General features: G+C 47.7%; 1 protein-coding gene across 1 annotated transcript in view; it reads left to right on the forward strand.

Annotated features, from left to right (window-relative positions):
* The first annotated feature begins 5,678 nt into the window (after positions 1-5,678).
* org-1 (T-box transcription factor 1) overlaps positions 5,679-6,545 on the forward strand; it is a 276,894-nt gene continuing 276,027 nt past the window's right edge. The window contains exon 1 of the mRNA XM_076186541.1: positions 5,679-6,545. This exon is cut by the window's right edge and continues 1,659 nt beyond it. The gene's annotated coding sequence lies outside the window, so the exon portion shown is untranslated.

Consider the following 6,545-nt stretch of genomic DNA (forward strand, 5'->3'; position numbering starts at 1 on the left):
ATATATATATATACATACATATATACATACATATATATATATATACATATATATATATATATATATATATATTATATATATATATATATATAATGTGTGTGTGTGTGTGTGTGCGCGCGCGCGCATGCGTGCGTGCGTGCGTGCGTGAGTGCATGGGTGTGACCTTCACCGTCTACGTGTTAATCTATATAGATTCTTAACCTACACCATTGAGGATTCCCTCATATGAATGAAATCACCCGGCGGGACGCAGAAAGACACATACGAGGATCCCCACATTTGCCGGTTGAGTGCTTTGAATCCTCGATAGAGGAGGCGAAGGGGAGGCCCAGAGAACTCATGGATATGTGGGCATGTGGATATGTAGGCATGTGGCTATGTGGGCATGTGGCTATTTGGGCATGTGGATATGTGGATATGTGGGCATGTGGCTATGTGGGCATGTGGATATGTGGGCATATGGCTATGTAGGCATGTGGATATGTGGGCATGTGGCTATGTGGGCATGTGGATATGTGGGCATGTGGCTATGTGGGCATGTGGCTATGTGGGCATGTGGCTATGTGGGCATGTGGCTATGTGGGCATGTGGCTATGTGGGCATGTGGCTATGTGGGCATGTGGCTATGTGGGCATGTGGCTATGTGGGCATGTGGATATGTGGTCATGTGGCTATGTGGACATGTGGCAAGTTTCCCTGATCCTGCTGACAGGGTTGCCAATAGAACTCATGGCCGGTGCAAGCTGATCCAAACTTCGAGAGTTGTTTGGAATGGGAAGGGTGTCTACATGGGAGTTTGCTCGGAGAAACCCTGGGAACTGGCGCCGGTGTATGAGTGAAGCAACGCGACCCCTGGCGTGTGCCCCCAATCGATGATGATGGTGATGGTGATGATGATGATGATGATGATGGTGATGATGAAATAGTTTCTCCAGAGTTAATTAAATCGGCAAACGGCAAGTAACATGTAAGTCCCAGATCGTTTTTTTATTATTTTTTTTTAATTTAATCTTTCGCCAAGGGGCCCTTTGGCCGCAGCCTGAGCCGTCACCTTTGCCTGGTGTGCCAGGATAGCCTTTTATACCCTTCGTGCCTTTGCGGAATCTGTTGTCTTATGGAAGTTCTTCGAGTGTTAGATTTTATCTACATATTTTTGCATTTCATACCCGCCAGGGGCACGCTGGTGGCGTAACTGGAAGCGTGCTGGTCTCGCATTTGTTTAGTTGTGGGTTCGAATCCCGCACTCCTCTCCGATTCCCAAAAGTGACCGTTATCTGCCCCCAACAGTTTAAGCGCATAGTGAAGCAAAAGGGACGGCTTCGACCGCAGCTACTCAGCGCCTCCTGGCGTAGGCTTCTTACGATAAAACTGCCTTTTCCTTGCTAGGACAGGTCGTTCTAGTGTCGAAAGAGTCCTCACTACCTAAAGCCGTTATCGTAATAGACGTCCACCAGCACCGACAGTCGAGAGTTCGTTTGAATGAAAAAGACTTTGGCTACATTATTTCATTTTTCAAACCTCCAAATATCAAATCATCTTTCCGTCATTTGTAGTAAAACTGGACGATATACTAAGAGATTGTAAATCTATACGAATGTTAGACATACTGTTGAAACGTTCATAGAGAAGCCTAGATTTCTGTAAGCGAGGTCATATTCTAGTTATTCAAATGGAGGTTGGAGGTAAAATGTCGGTGGAAAAATATCCCAGTGTGATAACCCCTTTAGGCTGGTGTCACACTGTCCGGCGCCGCCGTTGCGGCATGTTCTTGGCCATAGCAAAGTCTCCCTTATGAGACATTAGGCTCCAAAGGTTATGAGGGTTTCTTAACTAGGGCAAGGGAGATGGTGGTCGTTCTACCAAGTTGTGGTTGTCGCCAGGTGATTTTATTAAGCTAATTGAACTTGATCATCATCTGGCCACGCCCGGCGCCGCCGCATAGTGTGACACCGGCGTAAGATCTCCAGGCCATTCTGTCGAGGATCGATAGAGTGGGGCGCTGCTATCTATATGCAGTGTAACCATCGAAGCCTTTCAATGAGGGTTTGTGGTTTGTGCTCCCGCCAGGCCGAGCTCTCACAGTCTTTTGTAGTATAAATCTAAAATAAGACTCCTTTTATGAACCGAGCTTTGATTAAGCCCCTTTAAAGAGGTTATCACACTGGGAAAATTTTCTCCAACCTCCGATTAATCGCCGGTACCGCCCACTTCTAGAACTTTTTCCGCCGTCAAATCACAATGGTAAACTATTTTGATTTCTCAACAAAAATACTTAGAATGTCATTTGATATGCTGGAAGACAATTATTTTTCTCCAGCATATCAGACTCCTTCCCAGAAGTAGTTGGCTGCAAATCTGCTCCAACAGTCGGAGGAAAAATAGCCCAATGTGATAGCGCCTTAACCCTCCTAACATATAGTCCTACATGGACACAAACCGTCCAGCTATTGTAGACACTAGAAAGGACGGAGAGTTTTAGTAAATGCGTTATCACATTGGGATATTTTTCCTCCGACTGTCGGAGCAGATTTGCAGCCCGCAGGCATTCGGGGAGGGATCTGATATGCTGGGGGAAAATGATTTCCCTCCATCATATCAAATGACATTCTATGTCAATTGTTGAGAAAGCAATATAGTTTGCCATAGTGATTTTACGGAGGAAAATTTTCTGGAGGTGGGAGGTACCGCCGATTAATTGGAGGTCGGAGGAAAAATAGCTCAGTGTGATAACCCCTTAAAGGGGCAACAGTGTGAACCGGGAAATGTACAACAATTGCAGTTATGAAGTAAACGAGCAAGCGGTATTATATGATTTATTGATTGATTTATTTATTTATTTATCTATCTGTCTATTATAAATGGAATATGAGACAATGGCGCGAGATTGCCTACAAGGATAGAATCGCCGGAGAACAAGAGCCCATAATAACAGTAGTTATCCATGAATGAATGGATTAAATTAATTAGTTTATTTATCTTTTTGTTTATCTGTTTATGTGTCTATTTACTCATATATATATATATATATATATATATATATATATATATATGTATATATATATATATATATATATATATATATCCTACTACAAGCCTCTTTATGGACTGAAAGTTCTTCTGGCACGGTTTCGTGTGGGAGTAGGAGACAGATCAGGAGGAAGAGTACGAAGAAGAGGAGGAGGACGAGGGAGGAAGAATGAGGGAAGAGGAGCAAGAGGAAGAGGGTGCAAATTAGCGTTATGATCAAGTGGTAAGGAGAGAGTGAGGGAAAAGAGAGAGGGGAGAAGAGGGGAAGAAGAAGAGGAAGAAAGAGGAGGAGCAAATAACGGAGAAAAATATTTAAGAGTCGGAGGTGGGGAGGAGGCGAGGGGAAGGCGGATAATGTGGGGAAAGGGAGATGGAGGGAGGGAGAGAGGGAGGGAGGGGGGCGTTGCTGGGGGAAGTGAATTTCATGTGTGTGGGATTTTTGGGAAGAGAAGATGGGAAAGTGGACGATGGGAAGGAAGAGGGAGGAAAGGGGAGTGAGGAGGAGGAGGAGGAGGAGGAGTGTTTCGTCAGTCTTATCCAGCGTTTCTGTCCTTCGGAACAGCATCGCACCAAAGATGTGGTGTCGCAAAGATGGTAGTAAAGGATAGTGGAAAGGAGGGAATAGTAGAAGTTAAAAGTGAAAATTTCCTTAAAAAAAAAAAAGAAAAAAAAAAAAGAAAAAAAAAATGTATATATATATATATATATATATATATATATATATATTTATATATATATATAAAGGATAGTGGAAAGGAGGGAATAGTAGAAGTTAAAAGTGAAAATTTCCTAAAAAAAAAAAAATACATATAAATATATATATATATATATATATATATATATATATATATATATATATATATATATATATAAATGCTGCGTGAGTCTGGTCTGTAGGGGTTGCCACCAAAGATCCTAAAATTTCGAATATATAAATCATGGAGTCAATAACCCATACGGGGAGACTGAGGAGGAGAGAGTGGGAAAAAAGAGAGGGAAGAGGAGGGAGTGGAAAAGGAGGGGGTGGAAGAGGCGGAAGTGGAAGAGGAGGGGGTGGAAGAGGAGGGAGTGGAAGGAGTGGAAGAGGGGGAAGGGAAGAAGAGGGAGTGGAAGAGGAGGAAGTGGAAGAGGAGGGGGTGGAATAAAAGGGAGAGGAAGAGGATGGACTGGAAGAAAAGGGAGAGGAAGAGGATGGAATGGAAGAAGAGGGAGTAGAAGAGGAGGGAGTGGAAAAGGAGGGAGTGGAAGAAAACGGGTGGAAGAGGGGGAGTGGAAGGGGAGGGGTGAATAGGAGGGAGGAGAAGAGGAGGGGTGAATAGGAGGGAGTGGAAGAGGAGGAAGTGGAAGAGGAGGGAGTGGAAAGAGGAGGGAGTGGAAGAGGAGGGGGTGGAAGAGGAGGAAGTGGAAGAGGAGGGGTGGAAGAGGAGGGAGTGGAAGAGGGGAAGGGAGGAGGAGGGAGTGGAGAAGGTAGGAAGGGAAGAGGAGGGTGGAAGAGGAGGGAGTGGAAGAGGAAGGAAAGGAAGAAGAAGGAGTGGAGGAGGAGGGAGTGGAGGAGGAGGGGTGAAGGTGAAGATTTTTTAATACGGTGAAGGGAGAAAAGGCTTATGTGAGAGAGAAGATCGTAATGAAAGAGAAACGTGGAGAATAGGAAATAGGAGATAAAGATTGGTAGGGAAGCGTGAGAAACTACAGAAGGCAAGGGCAGGGAGAGAAAGAGAAAACAGGAGGAGGGAATTTTAAAGGAGAGAAGAGGGAATTAGAAAGAATAGAGGATAAAATTTGGAAGGAAGGAGGGAGAGAGAGAAAGGAAATGGGAGAGAGAAAGAGATTGAATGGACTGGGAACAAGGCTGGGAGAGAGGGAGAAAACTAGGGAGATGGGGGGAGAGAGAGAGAAGAGAGTGTTTTACAGGGAGAGAAAAGAAGAGGGATTGGACCGGGAATACGACTGGGTGAAGAGAGAAAAGAAGAGAAAAAAAGAAGATGGAGAGAGAGAGAGAGAGAGAGAGAGAGAGAGAGAGAGAGAGAGAGAGAGAGAGAATTAGTGTATGGGGAGAGAAAAGGAGGGAGAGGGGGAGGGGGAGAGGGGGGTGGGAAAGAGGGTTGAGAGAACCAAGAGGCGTGTTCTTTAGATGGAGTTGTTGAGAGTATTGTTAATTGGTGGTTGTAGCGACGACGACGTCGGGCAAATCGGTGTGATGAGTGTCGCCTTGCCTTGGCTCCTGAAGAAGGCAGGAGGTTCGGTTTCTCCTCCGAAGCCCTTCGCTCGCCTTCAGTGAGAGTTAGGGGGGTGGGGGATGGGGGACGGGGGTTGGGGAGAATTTTTCAATTGGTCATGCCTAAGGAGTATATGGACGGGGGGGGGGTAGTTTCGCTGGTACTCGTTCCCATCCCTTGGAGAAGTTTCAAGAACCTCCGAGTCGAGCACCTCAACAGGGGAGAGGTTCTTCATGAGGCAGTTCGAAGGGAACTTCGAGAAAGACGAAACGGTTTGGAAATTTGGGTCCTTCGGGGGTCGAGGATGATGAGTACCTCGCTAGCGGCCTAATCATCGAAGGCGGTGGAGCATCTCTGCGAAGCTCCGCCCCCAGGGCATTGGCCCCGCCCCCGCGCTCGTCCCTTGGGTCGGTAACGGCCAATCAGCGCGCGGGACCGAGAGCCCGAAGAGGGGAAAGCCAATCGCGACACAGGACGAGGGGAGGTCCATCATTCACCGACATTACGTCATATCGATGCTTATTTATCTCTTCAGCAAGCTTCAACAAAGCGACCCTTGTACTCCATGGACTTCCGATGACGTGGTGATGCCAACAAGGGCCCCACGAGGACAAGGGGAAGCCTGCGGGAGGGGCCGTCAGCACTCAAGTGGGGCGTGCCATCCGTTGGCACCGTGGAGTGCCAAGGGGCAGGGCCAGGGGCGGGGCCACGGAAGCTCAGTGGAGAGTGAAGAGTCAATCGGTCAGTCTTCGTAGGTGTTCCTAGTGACGAGGGGATCGCGCGGTGGCTGTCAGCACCCGCCCAGCAGCCTCGCCCGGAGTGTCAGCTTTTTACACGCTTCCCCTCACGAGAGAGTGCCAGCAGCAGTAGCTAACAACCCCCCCCCATCTGTCTGTCAGCACCTAACGGTACACACAGGCTCACCCCCACCCCTTCCCCTCCCTTTCTTTTATCCCACACAACTGTCAGCATACGAGCAACGGGACCTGGCCGCCGCCGTCACCGGCCTAGGCACGGTAGTTTTACTGACAGAGTGACTGAAATCCGAATTTTTCGTCAGATCGTCGGTTATCTCGTTGTGGAGAGAATTCGCACTTCGGAGACGCCGTCGTCAGCGGGTCTCCAGGGCTGGAGGAGGGATCTTCCTTCCTTCGCCTCCGTCGTCGATCGCGATCTTCCGTCCATCCCGTCTGGCGTCGGTGAGGACCTCCGGTTCCGTTCGGTTGTGACCGTTGACATCGGCGCCAACGCCGCCGACGACGCCGCCGTCGGGTTCAGCTTGCGTGCGCAATCGATCGATCT

The sequence above is a fragment of the Oratosquilla oratoria genome, chromosome 6 (genome assembly GCF_046742065.1).
Source record: "Oratosquilla oratoria isolate Oo_2021 chromosome 6, ASM4674206v1, whole genome shotgun sequence".
NCBI classification, from domain to species: Eukaryota; Metazoa; Arthropoda; class Malacostraca; order Stomatopoda; family Squillidae; genus Oratosquilla; species Oratosquilla oratoria.